This window comes from Oryctolagus cuniculus, chromosome 6 (assembly GCF_964237555.1).
Source record: "Oryctolagus cuniculus chromosome 6, mOryCun1.1, whole genome shotgun sequence".
Lineage (NCBI taxonomy): Eukaryota > Metazoa > Chordata > Mammalia > Lagomorpha > Leporidae > Oryctolagus > Oryctolagus cuniculus.
Window position 1 is genome coordinate 106,402,773 of NC_091437.1, and position 23,790 is coordinate 106,426,562.

A 23,790-nucleotide genomic window follows, 5' to 3' on the forward strand; every position below is an offset into this window, starting at 1 on the left:
CGATCATCTGCAAGATGTTGAAAGCAGGAATTACGGCTGACAGTCGCCCAGTGCTGCCAGTTGCTATGCACATGCACTATCTCACGATCCCTTCTTTAGTTCTGTAGCCTAGCTCCAGCTATTTTATCTCTTTTTTATTCATTGATTTATTTTATTTGTAAGTGTTTACACCAGAACAGTGAAACTAAAGTTTGGAGACAATGGGTGTTATTATTTCTATATCATTAGTTTATTATAAAAGAGACATGGGAATTATTTACATGATGAAAGGTTTCAGAACTTCAGTGGAATGTGATGCCGTTTCAACAGACATTTCAATCTACATATTTTCTAAGAATCTCACCATCTCTAAATAGAAAATAACCCTTGTCATCTAGAAGTACTTTAGTGCCTCCATATTCTGGAAGAAGAACTTTATCTCCAACTTTCACACTAATTGGTTGAATCTCTCCACCCTTTCCTTTAGAACCTGATCCAACAGCTACTACTGCTGCTTGCAATAGTTTTCCTTGAGATTTTTCAGGGAGCATAATGCCTCCTTTGGCTATTGTTTCTGCAGTGCTCCTCTCAACCTAGACCCGGTCAAAGAGCAGAAGAAACTTCCCAAATGCCTGTCCTGCCATGGCCCCTACGCCGTAGCTCCCGCTGCGCTCTCGCTCCACCACAAGGAGAGACCCACAGCCCAACCCTCAGAACACGTCTGTTTTGTCTATTTTACTACGAGGAAACCAAGGCATAGGAAGATTAATAAACATTAACTGGAAATTGGCACAGCCACAACTTCTCTGATTTGCTAAGTACAGAATTAGTACTAAGTACAGTAATTCAATGCTCACTCTGTGCCAGGTGTGCTGTCCTAACTGCTTTCCTTTGTAGAAGAATATGGCGGGGCCCAGTGCCATGGCTCACTTGGTTAATCCTCTGCCTGAGGCGCCGGCATCCCATATGGGCGCCGGTTCTAGTCCCAGTTGCTCCACTTCCAATCCAGCTCTCTGCTGTGGCCTGGGAAAACAGTAGAAGATGGCCCAAGTCCTTGGGCCCTGCACTGGCATGGGAGACTGACCGGGAAGAAGCGCCTGGCTCCTGGCTTTGGATTGGCGCAGTTCCGGCAGTTGCGGCCATTTGGAGAGTGAACCAATGAAAGGAAGACCTTTCTCTCTGTCTCTCCCTCTCACTGTCTGTAACTTTACCTCTCAAATAAAATAAATAAATCTTTAAAAAAAAGAAGAAGAATATGGCCTATCACTATAGTTTCAGTTCTAGAACATTCCCCATTATGCACTGGCATCAAATAACCACTTTTGTGGAGTAAGCTTTTGGTGCTGTGCTTAAGTTGCCACTTGGGTGTCTTCATGTCCTACCTGGGTGGTTCAACTGTCAGGTTCTCCACTTTTTTTTTTTTTTTTGAAGACTTATTTACTTATTTGAAAAGGGGGGAGAGAGAGAGAGAGAGAGAGAGAGAGAGATATCTCCCATCTGCTGGTGTTCAATCCCTAAATGGCTGCAACAGCCGGAGCTGGGCCCGTTCAAAGCCAGGAGCCAGGAGCTTCTTCTGGGTCTCCCATGCAGGTGCAGGGACCCAAGCACTGGAGCAACCAGGACTGGAACCGGCACTGACATGGGATGCCAGCGCCACAGGTGGCAGCTCTACCCACTACGCCAGAGCACCGCCCCGGATTCTCCACTTCTGATGCAGCTTCTTGCTAGTACATCCCGGGAGGCAGCAGATGATTGGCCAAATACTTGGCTCCTTGCCATCCATGGGAGAAACTTGCATGGAGTTCTGGGCTTGTGACTTCAGCCTGGCCCAGCCCTGACTGTTGTGGACATTAGGAGGTGTGAACCAGGAGATGGAAGATATCTCTGTCTTTCAAATAAAATGAAAATTAAAAAAATTTTAAAAATAAAAACTGTATTTTCTATATTGTTTGTTTACTGTGAGGCATTTTGCACAAATTATTCCATTAAATCTTCACAGCAAGTCTGTGTTATCTACAGACTATTGGTGAGAAAGTGGAGGCCCAGAGAAGCTGGCTGTTTAGTCCCAAATCACAGCTACCAACAAGTGCAGAACCAGCAAAGGCTCTCAGGTGGGCTGGCCCCAGAGCTGCCAATCAAACTCTTAGCCCCACTGCCTCCAACTCAGAAACCACAGCCTCCAAGTCAGTTCATCTGGCAAAGCTCCATGCTCCTACCACCCACTGATTTTGCTTGATGTGCAACAGACACTATGCTTGGCTATTCGTTTTGCAAAACTCAAGACATGGACCCCCTCTTTTTCCTTACCTGGTTCCAGATAACAGAGGCACACACAACTCCGTGTTTAAGAAGCCCTCTTTAATGAAGGTTGTCAGGAAGCGGTCAACACTTCTAACCTCTAAACCATGCACTCTTTCTCTCACCTTCGTGTCAATTCAGGGTATCCGGTGGGGCACTGAGGACCTCCCTACACTGTCATTTATCAGCCCCCCCCCCCCCCCCCCCCGCGAAGGGACACATCCTCTGCTAAAATCCGCAAGAACCGTGCCCGCGAAGTCACGAGGAAGCTGCCCGGGGGTGGTGGTGGTGGTGGTGGTTTTTCGCAGGCTGATGGGATGGAACCCAACAAATTCACAGCGTGGAGCGCACTCTGAGTAACCACGAGGTAGCTGGCAGCTGCGGCGGCCTCCTGCGCTTTCGCTTTCGGGTTGGCGCGCCCGCCCGCTCCGGGGCCGACTCCACTTCCTGGTTTTCCCGGTCGCCTCCTTCCCGCCGGCCGCGGGCTGCCTGTCAACAAGCGGGGCTCGCAGAGAGACGCCAACTGCTATTGGAGGAGCCCATCCCGGCCTCCCCTATGCCTAGCTTTGGAGCTGTCAGTTACTTGTACAGTGCGAGCGAGATTTTGGCGCCACAGCTGGGAGTGAGGCTTTTGTTCCACAACAAAAACAAGAGGCTGAATGGCAAGGCTGCCAGCGCCGAGCCCGGCGGAGGCAGCCATAAAGGAGCGCGCCGTCGCCACGGTTTGTGACCTGCCATTAGCGACGGCTCCCTCGGCTGGCTTCTACAGGAGCCCATGGAGGCTATGTGGCAAATTCCGTTTGCACCGGCAGCCGCCCTGCTCGGGCCGCCGGGGTGAATGTGAGGCCCCAGAACGGGCCTGGGTTAGTCCAGGTGCAAGCGCACGTTGTCGGTGCGCCGCGGAGTCATTTCCCGCGCTTTCTGTCGCCTCTGTCAGAGCACTTCTGATGTCCCTCTGCGCCTGCAAGACTGTCTTTCTGACTGAAACAAGTTACCCGACGGATTCATTTATTTCTGGAAGAAGAGCTAGACATAAAAAACCATACTGCAATTCACCCGAATATGTGGTCCCGGGCTATAAATAGATAGCGGGACACCAACTCTTGCGTTATTTGCTGTCTGCATTTAAAACACAGCCAGAGCCCGCTTGCTTACCTCCTTTGAGATAAGAATCACGTGGGAAAACCGGAATTCACAACCCAGAGAGCAGTCAGAGGTGAGCGTTCTCATTTCAGGAGGGATTCTTTAAGTTTGGAAGCCTGCGGAATACTTGCAGCTCTGCCCACCCCCCCACCCCCCACCAAAAAGGCAAAAGAAACGTTAAAAGAAGGGGGAAAAAAATCCCAAATCAAGGACGTTGATATCTAAAGTGCTGCTATAAAAAACGTATTCCTTCAGGTTTGGTCTGGTTTGAATGAATATTCTTTTGAGGAAATGATGAAGTGAAAGACAGTCATTCACACCTTAGCGGGAATGAGTTGGTTATTCTTTGTTGAGAGGAGAGAGACTAGTTACAACTGAGTTTCTGAAAAGAGGCAGAGGAACACGATGGGTGGCAATAAATGCAGAAAAAGTCTGGATGCCTCAGAGGATAGTTGGTTGTTGCTTCACAATTCTGGCGAAAGCTGACTTCTTCTAAAAGACGGTTTCTGGTTAGTTTTCTTGTGTTTTGATCTTGCAGTGGAATTTTTGCAGTGATGGAAATGTTCTATATTTACCCAGCCCGGTGGCAGTCACGAGATACATGTGGTTATTGAGCAGCTGAAATGAAATGTGGCTTCTGGGGTGGGCATTGAGCACAGCACTTAAGATGCCACTGGAAACCTTCAAGGCCCTGTTCTTCTTCCAATCCAGCTTTCTGCTGATTGCACAACTAGGGAGGCTGTGGGTGATGGCTCAACTGCTTGGGTGCCTGCCACCCATGTGGGAGATCTGAATAGAGTTCTCCTGGCTTCAGCCTGGCCCTGACCTCTGCTGTGGTACTGCTGTAGGCATTTGAGCCAGCAGATTTCTCCCTCTTTCTCTCTGTCACTCTGCCTTTCAAATAAATCAAACACATATATAAAGCAAACAAATAAAGAAATGTGGCTGCTGTGATTTAGAATTTTACTTTTTAATTTAACACCCTCGTGTGACTGATGGCTCATCTTGAACAACACAGCTTTAGAAGATTTTAGAAGTTGGGGTGTCTTTGTATCTTCAGGAATAAAGAACAAAGTTAGTGCGGTGGGCAGCTGTCTGGGATTCACACCTCTACTGAGGCCCCCCACTTAGAGGCTAGATCTGGCAACTTGCTTCCAGCAGTAGAATCTGGCCCATATGATGGGATGTCACTTCCAAGATCAGGTTACGAAGAGACTGGCTCTGCCCTGGGTGTCCTCGTTAGCTGTATTCTCATTGGCCACGTCGTCAGCTGCACTATGGAGAAGTCACTCTGGCAAGGAACCACTGTCTTCAGTTCACAGCCAACAAGGATCTGAGGCCATTGTCCCAACAACTGTCAAAGAACTAAGTGCTGCCAACATCCACAGGCACGAGCTGCAGAGTGGATTCTCTACCAGTTCAGCCTCGAGAGGACCGAGGCCCTGACTGTCAATACGAAGAACTCTGTGAACCAAAGACCCCCAGGTAAGCCATGCCAGAACTCCAGATTTCACAGAACATGTGAACTAATGGATATATATTGTTTGTAATTATTGGGTTAAAGGTAATTTGTTATACAGCAATGGATTTTAATATGATTGGACTCATTTAAAATACATTTGTTCTAGTTAGGACATCCCTAGGTGCAGAGACTTGCAAACAGTAGTGCCCAATGTGATGACAGTTCCCTGGTTTTAACAGTCTAATGTGGGCACCCTTTGGGAGGTACCACAGAAACCTGGCCCTGTTCTCTGGCTAGCCCTAGAAGCCACTTCCTTTGTAGCCAGCTAGGTAGGAAAACAGCAGAAGGGAACTCAGAAGGGAGATCTACGGATGATGCACATCGTTTCCATCCCTGTTCCGCTCACTTATGTCAAATATTTCGCCAGAGCTGTAGGTCAGAGTGGGGACTCTGTCGCGCTGTGTGTCTGGGGTAAAGGTAAAGCTGATTCGGGGCTCAGCTGGCAGGGTTTGGCTTCGACACAGTATTCATTTGGGTGGTGAGCTCCTTGACAAAAAGAGGCCTTTTCATGCCTTGCCAAACCCCAGGAGCATGCAGACAAGAATCTCTTTACAAAAAACAATGAGGCAATGATAGATTGGCAAACAGACCAACTGTGCACCCCCACCTCAAGATGCTAGCTCAGCAAACTTGTCAGAATGTCCGAGCCCCATAAGCTTCTTCGATTCAACTAAATGCACACAAAACCAAAGCTGTTCAGAGAGAGGTGTGGCTCAGTTCTGGAAAATAAGGAAAAGATGCCTGTGCATGTCCAAAGGGACTTCTGAACCACAGAGGGAGATGGGCAAGGACCTCCATGAGTGGAGGCATCCTTTAGCTATGACTACAAGGTTGTATCTCCAGTCTATTGAGCTTCAGCCTGACTCTGATTTTCAATGTCATTGCCACTCTTTTTCTTATAGCTGTATTTTGGTTTATTTGAAAACAGAGAGAGAGATAGAGAGATCTTCCATCCTCTGGTTTATTCATCAAATGTTTATAAGGGCTGAAGCTGGGACAGCCCAGAGCCAGGAGCCTGCAACTTCAATCTGAGTCTCCCACATGAGTGGCAGAGTCCCAAGCACTTGGGCCTCATCTGCTGCCTCTACATGATATATTAGCTGGAAGCTGGATCAGAAGCAGAGGTGGGACTTGACCTCAGATACTAAAATGTAGGATGCAGTATCCCACACACAGCTTAACTCTCTGTGCCACAACTGCCCCCCACCCCCATGTCACTGTCATTCTTCAGGGTCTCTAGAAAAGGGCAAGAAAAGAATGAATTGGCTTGATTGACTTGGGTTACACTGGGGAGTTCATCTGTCAATACAGTTTTCAATGTTGTTGCTACTTTCTTCTCCCTTAGCATCCTCCCCACACCTGTTTTCCTTAACCTGTGAGCTTATTCCCACCCAGTGAAGAGGAACACAGTTCGGTTAATGTAACTGTGTGTGTATGTGTCAACATTACTTGGAAGGTTTGGCACCCTGAAGTAAACAACCACTGCCTTCCCCCCTCCCCACCCCAAATAAAGGGAAGGAAAAGCACAATGCTTGGCGTAGATCCAAAGGCATGTTTCCAAGGAGCTAATGTGGCTGGGCTGCAGGAACCTTCCCAGGCTGAGCTGTCCTCCAGAGAGAAGACAGAGCAGTTCTCCCATGTGCCTGAGGCCGGAGGACTGCCCAAGCCCAACGTCCCCTGTTTATTCCTAGTTTTTAATATTTTTGTTATGATACAAATAACATAAAATGTGCCCATTTAAACTCTACAATTCAATGCAGCTTTCTTTTATTAACATATTCACAGAGTTGTACAATCATCACTATACTCGTAGGACATTTTCATCATCCCTCCTTAAAAAAAAAAAAAAAAAAAAGAACCTGAACCCATTTACTTTCCATCTTTATAGATTTACCTGTTCTAGACATTTCATATCAACAGAGTGCCTGGTCTCTTTTACATAACATGATATTTTAAGGTTCACCTATATTGTAGCATGTATTCAAAATGTATTTATTTATTTATTTTTTATTTGACAGGTACAGTTATAGACAGTTATATAGAGAGAGGCAGAGAGAAAGGTCTTCCTTCCGTTGGTTCACTCCCCAAATGGCTGCTATGGCTGGTGCTGCGCCGATCCAAAGCCAGGAGCCAGGTGCTTCTTTCTGGTCTCTCATGCAGGTGCAGGGGCCTAAGCACTTGGGCCATCCTTCATTGCCCTCCCAGGGCCACAGCAGAGAGCTGGACTGGAAGAGGAGCAACCGGGACTAGAGCCCGGCGCCCATATGGGATGCCGGCGCCACAGGCGGAGGATTAACCAAGTAAGCCACAGTGCCTGCCCCCAAAATTTATTTCTTTTCATTGCTGAATAATATTCTTTGGTGTGGCTATAACAGCTTTTGTTTAACCAGTCATCAATTGGGTATTTGGGTTGTTTATTTTTTATTTTTATATTTTATAATATATTTGTGTATTTACTTTTTGTGTTATTTTGTGTATGTCCTACTGGTGGCCCCAGCGTTGTGGGTGGTGTTGCCATACTACCAGAACAACCTCCACATCTGCCGGCACCATGACAACTTGCTTTCATTGGGGAGCATTTGGCCCTATCTGATCCTTAGAGAAGGGTCTGAAACTGAAACTGCTGTGCACACTGCACAGGAACCACTGAGAACCAAAATTCTAGGTGAATTCCCCCCAATCCTAGGACCAGCATAGTGATGCAGGGAGTATGGGGGAGTGGGAGAAGTGCAAGAACTTGGCCAGGCCTACCCAGCTCTGAGAACACTACTTGTAGGCACTGTGCTGACTATGATCAAAGGCTGGAGTCCTCTAAGGGCTTTGCTCTAGCAAAATACCTTGCCAGAGCTGGAAACTAGACGAGCTTCTAAATGTGGCATTGCTCCCTGGCCTCAAGAAATTCTCCTAAGCTCTCAATAATTTTTTAAAAACTGGTCAACCATGCTAAAGGGATGACTGGCTTACCCTTTTCCTTTCTCAAGGGAAAATTGTATTACAAAATTGTTGTCATATCAAGTAGTAATCAAAAGAAATACAGAGAGAAGTGTTATCTTTGAACAGTGATGTAAAAAGAAACTCCAATATTCATTTCCACCATAAAATCAAACACACTTTTTACAGCTCTGAAAATTAACCAAATACTTGCAGCAACAGGGGAATGTTTATTCAAGGAAAGCACTGAATCTCAGTAAGAACAGAGGACATTCTGTCATTTTAACTTATCTCAGGCCTTGAAAAGGAGGGCCTACATTCCTGGTCCTGGAAGGAATGAATGGTCCTCACTTAAAAAGAATTGTAATTATTTTCTTTTTAAAAATCTATCTTGTAACTCTGTGGAAGAGCGACTCAAAAGGATTATCTTTATTTTGCTTGACTTGGAACTGGCCCAGTTCAAAACCCACTGGGAAGGAGGAGGGCGTTTATCAAACATATTTAACAGGTAAATGTTTTAGCTGCTGCTGCCTGAGGTTATAGATAAAGGTTGACAAAACCAACAAGTCTGAGAGAACAGGCTGGAAAATGAGATGTCCATTAAGGCTTTGAAATGTTCAGACATGTTCCTGTGAGTCTGGAATGCCATGTATGCTCAGGAATGACCGGGTTAGGCTGTAAGTTCTAACCTTTGCCTGAACCTGGGGCTCTGTACAAGAAGGAAGTGATAGCTAAGGCAGAATTATAAACCTTGTGACTGGGTGTTGAAGGTAGAACACATACACAGAGTCTCTTGGCAATAATCTGGCAATATTTTTGTTTCCAAGCATTTAAGAAAATCTCTGTTTAATTATTGGCTGACTACAAATCTAACAGTGGCCACAATTGTCAGTGGCCACAATTGTCAAAGAATACAGATGTTAAAGAATTAATTCATAAAAGATGTTAAACAAACAAATAACAATAACTAAAATGGAGAACAAAAAATTCTGAGAGGAGAGAATTTGATGTCCAGAGTTGCCATACTATGAGTTCAAAATGTCAAGTTTTCAATAGAAAATTAGAAGACATGCAAAGAAACAAGAAGGTATATACCCAAACACAGGGGGAAAAAAGAAATGAATGGAAACTATCCCTGAGGAGACCTAGACACTGGGCTTGCTGGAAGAAGACCTTAAATAAACTATTTAAAATACATTAAAAGTGAAAAAAAAAAACCATATTAAAGAACTTAAGGTTTAAGACTCATGTCTTACCAAGTAGATGACTTCAATAAAAGTTAGAAATTATATGTTTTAAAAATTCTGGAGCTGAAAATACGATTACTTAAAAAATCGCTAGAAGAGCTCAACAGTAGATTTGAGGAAGTAGAAGAACCAGCAGCTTAAAGGGAGGTCAATTGAGATTATTCTGACTGACAAGCAAAAGCAAAAAGAGTAAAGTCAAAAGGTAATCGAGAATACACAGAAACTCATATTCACATAATTGTAGCTCTAGAACAAGAAGGTGGAGAGGTGGAAGACAGAAAGAATATTTGAGAAAGAATGACAGAAAACTATAATTCGAAGAAAACATTACAAACACATCCAATGTACGCAACAAACTCCAGCTAGAAAAAACTCAGAGATCTGTGTTGTGATATATCATAACCAAGGTATTGAAAGAATCTTAAAAGCAACAACAGATAAATGACTCATCTCCCTCCAGGAAGCCCGAAAAAGATTAACAGTTGATTTCTCATCAGAAACTGTGGAGGTCAGAAAGCAGAAGGATGTTGTATTCAAGGTGTTTAAATTAAAATAATAAAAAAAAAGTCAACCAAGAATTCTGTATTTGACAAAAGTTTCCTTCAAAAATGAAAAGAAATTAAAACATTTATAGACAAAGAAAAGCTACAAGTTTGTTGCTAGCAGACCTACTCTATCCAACAAGTGGTAAAGAAAGTCCTGCAGGCTGAACCAAAAGGAAATGACACCATATAGAAACTGAAAGTCATATGAAGAAGAAAAGATCTCTAGTAAAGGGAATTATATGAGTAAGTGTAAAAGACAGGAAGAGTGTTTTGTTTGTTTTCTTAGTTTGTAATACCTTTTTTTCTGATTTAAAGACACTTATAAAAAGGCAGCATTTTTAAAGTCATGATGATGAACAAATAATATATAAAGGTATAATTTGTAGAAATAACAGTATAGTGTAGAAGGTGAGAAATTGATTAGATATACTGAAGTAGGTTTAAATGTTAAGTAAATTGTTATTAATTAAGAAATTAATTGTAGTTGTCAGAGAAACCACTAATAACTCAAAAATACACTAAATGGGGTGAAAAGAACATATACATGGCACACTAGCAAATATCTAATATGAAAGAAATTAGTAATGAAAGAATTAAGGAACAGAAAAGATACAAAACATGTAAAAGAAAAAGCAAAATGGCAGAAGTCCTTCACTGTCTGTAGATAAATTTAAATGGTTAAGCTTTCCAACTAAAAGGCAGAGATTGGCAAATGGATTTAAAAACATGACTCAATTATATGTTGTCTACAAGAGACTCACTTTGTGTTCAAAGATGGAAATAGGCTGACAGCACAAGAATTAGAAGAAATATTAAACACAAATGGTAGCCAAAAATAGAGCTGAAGTGGTTATATTAACATCACAAAAAATAGACTTGAAGACAGAAAATGTTACCATAGACAAAGAAGGGCATTATGCAATAATAAAAGAATGTTTATCAAGAATATGTAAGAATCATAAGCATGCATACACCAAAAAATAGAGCTCCAAAATATTGAAACAATAACTAAGTGAACCAAAGGAAGAAATAGGCAATTCAATAATAATTGCAGGAGACTTCAGCATCCCACTCTCAATAATGTCTATAACAGCTAGCTCAACATGGAAATAGAAGGACTGATACTATCAAAGAACACTATCATGAAATTAAACAAATAATCTATAGAATTGGAGAAAATATTTGCAAATCATGTATCTGATAAGGGTCTAACAAACACAATTATAGAGTCTCTCTGTCTTTCTTGAAAAGATTTATTTTATTTATTTGAAAGACAGAGTTATATAGAGATAGAGCCAGAGAGAGAGAGAGAGAGAGAGACAGAAATGGAGAGGTCTTCCATCCACTGGTTCACTCCCCAGATGACCGCAACAGCCAGAGCTGAGCTGGTCCGGAGCTAGGAGCCAGGAACTTCTTTCCAGTCTCCTACGTGGGTGCAGGGGCCCAAGGACATGAGACATCTTCTACTGCTTTTCCAGACCATAGCAGAGAGCTGGATCAGAAGTGGAGCGGCCAGGACTAGAATAGCCCATACGGGATGCCGGCGCAACAGGCTGGGGCTTTAACCCATTGCGCCACAGTGTTGGCCCCTAGAATAACTCTTTACAACAACTAAATAACAAATTCCCCGATTAAAAATAGACAAAGAGTTTGAATATATATTTCTTCAAAGAATATTTGTAAATAATCAGCAAGTACATATAGAGATGTTATTAGTTATTAGTCATTAGTTATTAGGAAAATTTAAGTCAAAATAATGATGAGGGCAGGCAGTGGTTTGATACTGTGGTTCAGATGCCACTTGGGATGCCCATGTCCCATATTGGAGTGTCTGGTTCAAGTCTCACTCCTCTGCTTCCAATCCAGCTTCCTGTTAATATGCACTTTGGGAGGTAGCTGGTGATAGTTAAAATACTTGAGTCCCTGCCATCTATGTGGGAAATCCTGATTGAGTTCCAGGCTCCTTGCTTCAAACTAGTCCAGTCCTGTCTGTTGTCAACAACTGGAGTGTGAGTTAGTACATAGAATATCGTTCTCTCTGTCTGTCTATCTGTCCACCTCTCTCTGTGTGTCTATGATTTTCAAACAAAATAAAAAATGAATAAATACTTTTAAAAAACTAAAAAAAAAACACAAAATGATAATAGGATATGATTTTACACTTACTAGGATGACTATGATTTAAAAAAATAAGGAAAACAGGGTGGATGAAATGTAGAAAAATTGGAATTTTTGGACATTCATGATGAATGTGAAATGGTATAGTTTCTTGGGAAGGCAGCTTGGCAGGTCTTCAAAAAGTTAAATAGAACTATGTTATGACCTGCAATTCCACTCCTAAGTATATATCAAAAATCATTGAAATAAGGTAATAAAGAAAAATCAGGGTTTACATGTATTCATAGTAGGCTTCTTCACAGTAGCCAAAAGGCAGAAAATCTCCGAAAGTCCATGAACAGATGAGTGGGTTACCAAGGTGTAGAATATCCACACAGTAACTGTTGTTCAGCCATAAAAAAAAAACAGTACAATGACTATAGACAATACAATGTGGAAGAACCTTAAAAATACTGCACAAAGTGAAAGCACAGCACAGAGGGTCACATCTTGTGTGATTCCATTTATAGAAAATATCCAGAATAGATAAATCTGTAAAGTCAGAGAATAGACTGATAGTTGCCACATGCTGTGTGGCACATAGGGGTAGAGGACAAAACTGGAAATAACTGCTTAATAAGAATGGGGTTTATTTTTTGGATGCTAAAAATGCTCCAGAAATCTAAAGGCGTGGTGATTGCACAATATTGAGATTGTACTGGGGCCAGTGATGTGGCACAGTGGGTTAACGCCCTGGCCTGAAGCGCCAGCATCCCATATGGGCGCCGGTTCTTGCCCCGGCTGCTCTTCTTCCAATCTAGCTCTCTGCTATGGCCTGGAAAAAGAGTAGAAGATGGCCCAAGTCCCTGGGCCCCTGCACCCACATGGGAGACCTGGAAGAGGCTCTTGGCTCCTGCCTTTGAATCAGCACAGCTCTGGCCATTGCGGCCATCTGGGGAGTGAACCAATGGATGGAAGACCCCCCCCCCCCAACCTCTCCTCCCTCTGTGTAACTCTGACTTTCAAATAAATAAATAAATTTTTTTTTTTTTTAAAGAATGTACTAAATACCGTGGAATTGTTCACTTTCTCTGGATAATTTTATGTCATGTATATTTCATCTCAATACATATTTAAAAATAATGTCTTTTTTATTTTTAAAGTTTTATTTAAGGTGTACAACTTTCATATATACAGATTTAGGAACATAGTGACATTTCCCACCCTACTTTCCCTCCCTCCCATGCTTTCCACACTTCTTCTTCCTCCCTCTCCTATTCCCACTCTCAATTTTTACAAAGATCTATTTTCAGTTTATTGTACACTCATAAGATTAACCCTACATTAAGTAAAGAGTTAACAAACATTAGGAAAAAAACACTGTTCCTCAACAGTAGAGACAAGGGCTGTACACAATCATGGAATCTCAAAATTCACACTTTTTTAGAAAAGATTTATTTATTTATTTGAAAGGCAGAGTTACAGAGAGGTAGAGGCAGAGAAAGAGAAAGAAAGAGGTATTCCAGCCACTGGTTCACACCCCAGTTGGCTGCAATGGCTGGAGCTGTGCTGATCTAAAGCCAGGATCCAGGAGCTTCCTTTGGTCTTCCCACACAGGTGCAGGGGCCCAAGGAGTTGGGCCATCTTCTGCTGCTTTCCCAGGCCATAGCAGAGAGCTGAATCAGAAGAGGAGCAGCCGGGACTCAAACCAGCACCTATATGGGATGCTGGCAAGGTGGACGGTGACTTTACCTGCTATGCCACAGCACTGGCTCCTCCAAATTCACTTTTTTTTTTTTTTGACAGGCAGAGTTAGACAGTGAGAAAGAGAGACAGAGAGAAAGGTCTTCCTTCTGTTGGTTCACCCCCCAAATGGCTGCTACGGCCGGCACACTGCGCCAATCTGAAGCCAGGAGCCAGGTGCTTTCTCCTGGTCTCCCATGCAGGTGCAGGGCCCAAAGACTTGGGCCATCCTCCACTGCCTTCCCGGGACACAGCAGAATGCTGGACTGGAAGAGGAGCAACCAGGACAGAACCGGTGCCCCAACCGGGGCTAGAACCCGGTGTGCCGGTGCCACAGTTGGAGGATTAGCCTAGTGAGCTATGGTGCCAGCCCCAAATTCACTCTTGTAGATTACCTTTTAGATATTCTATTAGTTACCACATATCAGAGAAGACATATGGTGTTTGTCTTTTGGGGACTGGCTTATTTCACTAAGTATAATGATTTCTGGTTGCATCCATTTTATTGCAGAAAAACAGGATTTCATTTTTTTTTAGTACCAAGTAGTATTCCATAGTGCATATATACCATAATTTCTTTATCTGGCCATCGGTTGATGGAGATGCGGGTTGATTCCATATCTTAGTGGCTGTGAATTGAGCTGCAATAAACATGGGAGTACAGGGTACAGATAACTCTTTCATATGCATATTTTATTTTGTTTGGGTAAGTTCCCAGTAGTGGAATTGCTGGGTCATATGGTAGATCTGTTTTCAGATTTCTGAGTTCTCTCCATACTGTCTTCCACAGTGGCTACACCAGTTTACATTCCCACCAACAGTGAATTGGTGGACTGTTGTCCCTACATCCTTGCCAACATTTATTGTTTGTTGATTTCTGTATGAGAGTCATTGTAACTGGGGTGAAATGAAACTTCATTGTGGTTTTGATTTGCATTTCCTGATGGCGAGTCATCCTGAGTATTTTCTCCTGTCGGCCATTTGGATTTCCTCTTTTGAAAAATGCCTGCTCAAGTTCTTTGCCCATTTCTTAACTGGATTACTTATTTTGTTGTTGTTGAATTTCTTGAGCTATTTATAGATTCTGTATGTTAACCCTTTATCAGTTGCGTAATTTGGAAATTTTTATTTTCTCCCATTCTGTCGGTTGGCTCATCACTTTGCTGAGTGTTTCTGTTGCAGTGCAGAAGCTTCTCAGCTTGATGTAATTCCCAATTTTTGCTTTGATTGTCTGTGCTTCTGGGGTCTTTTCCAAGAAGTCTTTGCCTATGCCTATGTCTTTCCCCCATATTCTCTAGTAGTTTGATGGTATTGGGTCATAGATTCAGGTCCTTGACCCATTTTGAGTGGATTTTTGTGTAAGGTGAAAGGTAAGGGTCTTGCTTCATACTTCTGCATATGGAGATCCAGTTTTCCTATCACCATTTTTTTGAAGAAGACTGTCCTTGTTCCAGGGATAGATTTTAGCTTCTTTGTCAAAGATAATTTGGTTGCAGATACGTGGATTGATTTCTGAACTTTCAATTCTGTTCTGTTGGTCTACATGTCTATTTTTTGCCGGTACCAGACTGTTTTGATTATAACTGCCCTGTAGTAAATACATTTTTTGAAGAAGGAATTAAGTACTATTGCAAGCTACAACATGGATGAATCTAGAAACCACTATGCTAAGTGAAAGAAGCCAGACACAAAAGGTCAAATGTTACACAATACCATTTGTATGAAATGTCCAGAATGGACAAATCCACAGAGACAGAAAATAAATCAGAGGTTAGGGGAGAAGGCTTCTGACTGACAGCTGGTAGCAACAAGGTTTCTTTGGGGGCAATGGAGATGTTCTGCAATTAGATAGTGGTAACAACTGCATAGCATGGTGAATATACTAAAAACCACTGAACTGTGCACTTTGAAATGGTGACCTTGATGCTATGCGAATTTCACCTAAAAATGAGAACACACACACACACACACATATAATGCTAAAATGTATTGTAGACTTTCATGAAGCAATTAATAATCACAACAAAATTATTATGTCATTTTCTGAACTTGTAGTGGTTTTTAGTTTTTAAAAATATTTATTTAGTTAGTTTTTTTGAGAGGCAGAGAGAGTTAGAGAGAGAGAGAATCATTCCACAAACGCCCACAACAGTTGGGACTGGGCCAGGCTTTAGCCAGGAACCCTGAATTTAATCATGCTCTTCCAAGTGGGTGGCAGAGATCTAAACACTTGAGCCATAGCCAGCTGCTTCCCAGGGTGGGCATTAGCAGGAACCTAAAAACAAGAATGGAGACAGGACTGAACAATAGGCATTCCAGTATGAGACGTAGGTATCTCAAGCGGCATCTTAACTGCTGGGCCAACCACCTACACCCTTGGCTTTTTATTATTTGTAATTTGTAGTGATTTCTTCTCTACTCTAAATAAGAAAGAACATTTTAAACTATTTTACACATTTTTCCTCTAAGAGGGCTCTCAAAAATGATCAAGCTTCAGGTCCCACAAGCCAGGGATACTATACCTGCACTAATGGGTGCAGAAACTCAGTGAGATACCCATGGCACTGCAAGATTAAGAGATTCTGTACCAGTAGGCTGTGCACTGTTTGCAGGAATACTCTCTCAAGTCTTCATGCCCTTTCTCTACTCCATACCACAGGTCCTGAACCTCCTCTAGGATCCACCTTCTTTTTCTTCCCTCTTCTTACATTGCTGTTGCCTCTTCCAGGGAAGACCATGATGAGACTCATAAGTCTTCTCTTTCTCTCATCTGCTGAGAAGCCTCCCAGGGCAGGGCTATCACTGCCTAGGGGATAAAGAATGCATGCGTGGTCCCAGCCCGTCAGTCCAGACCCATATCACAGCCTTCCCCTAGCTGAAATATGTTCTTGCGTCAAATGCTGCTCACCTCCTCCTGTTCCCAGAACCTCAAGGCTAATCTTTTCTTAACCTCCAGTTTATCTTTTCTTCTTCTTCTTTTTTAAAAGATTTGTTTATTTATTTAAAAGGCAGACTTACAGAGAGCCAGAGGCAGAGAGAGAGAGAGAGAGAGAGAGAGAGAGAGAGAGAGGAAGGTCTTCCATTCACTAGTTTGCTTCCAAAATGGTTGTAACACCCAGAGCTGCGCCCATCCAAAGCCAGGATCCAGGAGCTTCTTCTGGGTCTCCTACGTGGTTGCAAGGGCCCAAGCACTTGGGCCATCTTCCACTGCTTTCCCAGGCCTTAGGAGAGAACTGGATCAGAAGGGGAGCAACCGGGTCTCGAACAGGCACCCATATGGGATGCTGGCACTGCAGGCAGAGAATTAACCTACTACGCCACAGTGCCGGCCCCTCCAGTTAACCTTTTACATGACTGTTTTCTCACCTAGGATGACCTACCTCCTCCTCATCCAAGTAATTGTTTACCTTTATATGCCCTGCTCAGGTATGGCCTCAGGTGAGGTTTCCCACCTCCCTCTGACGCCTGCACATGGCCTCACCCTGTACAGCAATTTATGTGCAATGTATACATTCCTGTATATGTTTACACACCAACCAACATAATTCGAACTGTTTCTCTGTGTGTATGACTATATATGAATATATGAACATAAATATGTCAATGAGTTTATTTATAAATATATATGAATGTCTTTAAAGCATAAACGTGTTTTACATTTGCTTCCTCAAGAACTAGATGTCTATAAACATATCCAAGGCAGGGGCAATGTCCTTTCTATTTAAAATGCACTTTCCTCTGTGGTTTCTACATTTTCTGTACATAGTATGCACTTACCTGGTGCCAGACACTGATACAATGGAGTCATTGCTGTTTGAATTGAATTGAATTTTTTTTCTTTAAGGAATTTAAGCTCTGAATAAAGAAACAAGCAAGAACATACAAATTATTAATAATTATTAATTATATCATGGTAAACAGCAAATCAATGAAATGAACATTAATGGCTTGGAGAGCAGAGAGGATTATATCATCTTCTCTTCATTATCATCATCTTTGTCATGTGTGTGTTAAGCTAATCAAAGGAGAGTTTTCTGGAGTAGAAAGATAGTGAACAAAAGAGAAAGGTGTTATTTCATGGTGTGTGTATAGGGGGAAGTGGTTCTCCTTAGGAGGTAAAGAGCTTGAAGAGTAACACAGGGAGGAAGAGTGAGAATTTAAGATTTTCATGGCAAGACAAGGAAATTATTTGAGTCCAGTGGGAGGCATCTGGGTATTTTAAACATCTTTAACATTTTTTAACAGGTGGAACATTTTTTTTTTTTTTTTTTGACAGGCAGAGTGGACAGTGAGAGAGAGAGACAGAGAGAAAGGTCTTCCTTTTGCCGTTGGTTCACCCTCCAATGGCCGCCGCGGCCGGCGCGCTGCGGCCGGCGCACCGCGCTGATCCGATGGCAGGAGCCAGGAGCCAGGTGCTTTTCCTGGTCTCCCATGGGGTGCAGGGCCCAAGCACCTGGGCCATCCTCCACTGCACTCCCGGGCCACAGCAGAGGGCTGGCCTGGAAGAGGGGCAACCGGGACAGAATCCGGCGCCCCGACCGGGACTAGAACCTGGTGTGCCGGCGCCGCTAGGCAGAGGATTAGCCTAGTGAGCCGCGGCGCCGGCCCCAGGTGGAACATTTTTAAACATTTATTTATTTGAGAGAGAGACAGCGAGCAAGCCAGCTCCCATCTGCTTGTTCACTCCCCAGATACCTGCAATAACCAGGGCTGGGCCAGGGGTCATAGCCAGGAACCATGAGCTCAACCATGTCTGCCACATGGGTGGCAGGAACCCAAGTACTTGAACCATCACTGCAGACTCCCATGGTCTCCGTTAGCATTATTATTCTTAAATAGTTAACCAAATGCTTGTTCATATATTGGGGAATTTTAGTGTTTTCTTTGTGTAGACTATCTTCTTGTGCTAATATGAAAAGTGATACAGTAATGTTAAGAATTGTTACTATTCCAGGGACTGGCGCTGTGGCTCAGCCGGTTAACGCCCTGGCCTAAAGCGCTGGCATCCCATATGGGCGCTGGTTCTAGTCCCGGCTGCTTCTCTTCCGATCCAGCTCTCTGCTATGGCTTGGGAGAGCAGTAGAAGATGGCCCAAGTCCTTGGGCCCCTGCACCCACGTGAGAGACCTGGAAGAAGCTCCTGGCTCCTGGCTTCGGATTGATTCATCTCCGGTTGTTGTGGCTAATTGGGGAGTGAACCATCGGATGGAAGACCTCTCTCTCTGTCTCTCCTCTCTCTGTGTAACTCTGATTTTCAAATAAATAAATAAATGTTTTTTAAAAATAAGAATTGTTACTATTCTAGCGAAAGTTCCCACAAACCCCATTTTTTGAGGAAAGAGAGGTCCCAGCTAGGTACACTGAGTCATTCTGTGGAACCAAGTGAAAAGAAGTCATGAGAAGTATGCTTTGTTTGCCCCTTCTCACTCTCCATGGAGTGTCACCAGGCTGTGCAAGAGAGGGGAGCAGGTTCCACTCTTTCGAGGACTCCTTGGTAGATGAGGGGAAAGACAGAGTGCTTCGCTGGACCAGAATTCTCAGAATGCCACGAAGCAATCCAGTCATACTCTGTTGCGGTGTCTGAGAGGAAAAGGGGGGAAAGCACCTCTTTTTGGGCATCCTCATGGAAAGGCGATTGTAAACTCATTGGGGGAAGATTGTGCTTGTTTAATTGCGTAATTAAAATTTTTTTGCCTGCCTTGCTTCTGTCTTTTGCTTCCTTCCTTCCGCTCTTCCTCCCTTTGAAGAGTATAGCTTCCTTCTTTCTCTCTCTCTCTGTCTTTTTCTCCTTACTTCCATCACTCCTTCCCCCCTCCTCCTTTCCCTCTTTCCCTGTTCCCTCCTTGTGAGCATTCCCTGTTTCCTTTGCATGCCTACATTATTCTTTGCTCTCTGTGACCCAGATTGGACCTTACCTGGTCTTCCAGCTAAAGAGCCAGAGGAGACAGTCCAGGAACTCTGTGCTCCACCCATCCATACCCCTCTACCCACACGGTTTTTTGCTGAGTCATGGAAGACCTTAACTTGGAGAGCGGAAATCTTGTTGGGGGCATGTTGTATAGATTTAGTCACTCACTGCCAGAGTTCTCAGGATAAAAAGTGTTGGTTTGCCAGACTTTCTATATATTTATATATTACGAATATGTAATTTTAAGTGTATGTGTCCTTACGCATGACCAAACACACAGATGTTATAAATGGTCTTATGGGAAGCGGTCCACTATCCTAAGACAGAACAGCTATCGTTTATTTCACAAACATATTTACGCGTGTGCCTCTTCCTGTACTGTGTACTATGATAAGTGTTAGAGAAGAAAAAGAGTTCCAGACTTTAAGTTACTTACATCCTCTGCAGGAGGCAGGCACTTTTTTTTTTTTTTTTTTTTTTTTTTTTTTAAGATTGATTTGAAAGAGTTACAGAGAGAGAGATCTTCCATCTGCTGGTTTACTCCCCAAATGGCTGCAGCTGCTGGAGTTGGGCCAATCCGAAGCCAGGGGCCAGAAGCCAGGAGCTTCTGAGTCTCCCACATGGGTGCAGGGGCCCAAGCATGTGGCCCATCCTCCCCTGCTCTCCCAGGCACATTAGCAGGGAGCTAGATTGGAAATGGAGCAGCCAGGACTTGAAACAGTGCCCATACGGGATATCGGCACAACAGATGTTGGCTTAACCCACTATGCCACTGCACTGGCCCCAGGCAGGCAAGTTGACCAACAGTCCTCAACAGCCTTCAGCACTTTGCAGAATATTTCTTGACTTCAGTTCAATTTAACTTAATGCATTTCTATATTATAGGCACAATGTGAAGGTATACAAAGATAATGGCCTGGAAGAAGAGGAGAGAGAAGGACATTATTTAAATTGGAGGTAGTTGGATATTAAGTGGAGATTGTGAGATTGTTCAGAAGAAACTTGGGAATGATGAGAAGGGGGAGAAAGCAGAACTGAATATGTATGAAATCTTCTGGAAGTTAAGTGTCAGAACCAAGGGAGAGATTGACATCTCCCAAGCAAACAAGACAGGAAAAGCCAATACAGAATATAGCCCGTCAAGAAGGTTGGAGTGAAGCAGTTATAGGAAAGACTTAAAAGGTGGGGGAAATTGAGGTTCTCAATCTTGGGAGGAGAGTTTCAAAAAGAAAGTGAGTAAATGTCTCAATTGCTATATTGTGACTAACAAAAGGTTGGGTGGGGATCAAGCAGTTAGGAAATTACTGGGAATATTTGCTGGGTGCCTTTCCCTGCATGGTGGGGGGATGAAGGCCAGTTCCAGGTATACAAATGAAGGAATTAAGAGAGTAGAGGTTGGCCTGCACCGTGGTTCACTAGGCTAATCCTCCGCCTTGCAGCACCGGCACACGGGGTTCTAGTCCCGGTCGGGGCGCCAGAGTCTGTCCCGGTTGCCCCTCTTCCAGTCCAGCTCTCTGCTGTGGCCAGGGAGTGCAGTGGAGGATGGCCCAGGTGCTTGGGCCCTGTACCCGCATTGAAGACCAGGAGAAGCACCCGGCTCCTGGCTTCAGATCAGCGCGATGCGCCGGCCGCGGCGGCCATTGGAGGGTGAACCAACGGCAAAAAGGAAGACCTTTCTCTCTGTCTCTCTCTCTCACTGTCCACTCTGCCTGTCACAAAAAAAAAAAAAAAAAAAAAAAGAGAGAGAGAGAGTAGAGGTTGTTCGTGAAGAGACATGTCATTGAGGTCATGCAGATGCAAAGGTCAGCAGCTAGAAGGTGATACTGGATATACTGGAGTCTGGAATACTTTTGTAGGTTGAAAGGGAGTCTGTTAAAGGAATTGAAGAGTGAGAATCCACCAGAAAGGTAGAAGCAGATGAATTCTAGAACAGGGTTGGGGGCATTGATAAAAGGAAGAACATATTGTCTTCGGAAATTTTAAGAATGTCAAAGGATGTGAAAAGGTGCTGTTGTTTGAAAGCAAAACTTGGAATTAGGCCCAATGACCTCATTACTCAAATATAAAGAAGGCCATTTTTAAGGGTAAAGAGGCAGGAAGGGAGGTAAGCCACGGAGGGCAGGTGTTGGTTTTTATATTTGCAATGAACATTGATGGAATTAAACTTAAGAAGAGGGACTAACTGGGCATTGAAAATCATTGGGGGAAATCATCCATCAACAGAGAGGCCTATCTGCACTAGGAGTTCGAATGTCTGGCTCACTCTCACACTACCAAACCCAAGTGTGACACAACTGGAACAAGATCATCTAATTTCTGGAAGCTCGGGGCTCTTTCTTTTAATGAGATCAGGATTCAAGTTAGAGAAATGAAGGAAAACTTGGAATGAGTAGGGTAAAAATAATGCAATCTGTGGACAATACCTGTGAGGACAGAACACAGATTTTTCAAGTATTAAGGACTCTAACTGTTCTGTGTCTTCTCTGGAAGACTAGACAATGGGAAATTGCAGCAAAGTCTCCAGCAGCCAGGATATTCTAAACCACGATCATTAAACTGTCTACTGGGCTGCAAGAGAGAAGAGCAAGGACAACCAGCCCTGGTGATCCTTAGGAATATTCACCCCAGGTGGTTTTAGTTCAATCCTCAGAATGTCTTACTTGATTTCTTGATTCCCTTTAAGTTCTAGGCCACATTTTGACAGTAAGCAAAAAAGAATCTGTAGTAGCACACAACACAGAATGGTGACAACATGGAGTAGTATGGTTTTATCCTTGGTTTACATCTTATCTCACTCTCTTCCATAAATGGCACATTAAAAGTAGCTTCTACATAAAATCATCTGGACATTAAAGTCAAATAAGTCATATGTAATTATTAATTGTGTCATAGGCACCATCAAGAAAAAAGGGAACCTTAACTCCCCAATCCTCTCTAGCCAGCCTCGTTGGTTATCTCTAGCTTGATTAAAGGGAATGATACTCATTTGTAAATGCATTTGGCAAACTTACCCTGCTATTGTTTCCATTATTTTGCAAATTACAGACATTGAGATGAAGGCTGTGTAATTTCTGAGCGTTCCCTTTATTCCTGCTTGGAAAACTAGTATTGCCCTGGCATACTTCCACTTGGCTGTTATTTCATTTGAATGCAGCAAATTCTTTATTATGATTAACAAAGACTTCTGCTCCATTCCTCTTTGAATATCAGTCTGCTCATGGCGGATGAGTTGATTTGAGCCCTGCTGTCTCCTTGAATCTCTCTGTTTTACTGCTTTCAAAGATGTTCAAGGCAACAGACACCCAAGTATTCCTAAATGACATGTTTTTTGTGTGTTCTCCATTTTGAATTTGTTTTACGTTTAGTAATTTCACTATCGTCTGGGACTTTTTTCTCCTCTTCTTTCAATTGTCTGATTCTAAATATCTCCTTCACTCATTACTTAAAAGTCTGAAAATATGCAAGTGGTTGGGTTTAATAATTATTGGAGCTCAGAAAGATAAAACCTGAAAGTGAAGAACTCAGCAGCAACTTTCTTTGTGACCTTCTCCTACCCTCCTGACTGTCACTCCTCATTCTGCCCTGAGGCAAGCAGCAGAAACTAGAATACCTCTTCCCCAAGGCAGGTCAGAGAAACCACAACCTCTTTTCAAAGCCAGTCATAAAACCTAAAACCATTACTCTGACTTCCCCATTCTGTGTAACAGCTGGCCATTAAGAAATTCTCTACCTACATTGTCAGATTGTAGGTCATAAGACCCCTGTTTCAGAAAGGGTCCTACTTCATACCCAGGAGGAAGACGTGATGCATACAGAGGCTGGGAAGAATGCTATCAGACAGGCCTTGCTGGGTTGCCCCTCAGTCTCTTGCTCAGATGCTTTTTGCTCACTCACACTTTTATGTGGCTATCTGTGCTTCACAGAGCCTAAGCAGAAGGATGGGGAGTTCACCCTGGGTCTTCAATGGAAAGACTTCCATATTTCATTAAACTATTGTTACAGGATAGGCGACAAAGAAGGCGACCTTGGTTCTTGTTTCACGTAGAAGAATTTCCACGCAGACAGGACAGTGAGCAAAGCAAGATTTAAGTCAGAAACCTCCAGCTGCAGTGTCAGGAGGGGGTCTCCAAGAGAGGAAGACCCGAAAAACTTGCCAAAATGGGGTCTTTTAAGCATATTTCAAGGGAGGAACAGACCAACAGCTAACAATCAGTCAGAAGGCAGGGACAAAACCCATCAGAGGACTGTAGAAACTTAGAAGGGTGGGATTACTACCTATTTGCTATCCTCATGTTGAAACTAGAAACTCAGAGGGTGAGATTGGTATTTTGTCTTTCTAAAGGCAGTTTCTGGGAAGAAACAAGCATCTTGTGAAGTC

The 23,790-nt window shown here is 43.2% G+C and overlaps 1 pseudogene; it reads right to left on the reverse strand.

Annotated features, from left to right (window-relative positions):
• Positions 1 to 314: 314 nt before the first annotated feature.
• On the reverse strand, positions 315 to 623 carry LOC100346696 (10 kDa heat shock protein, mitochondrial pseudogene; annotated as a pseudogene).
• Positions 624 to 23,790: the final 23,167 nt, after the last annotated feature.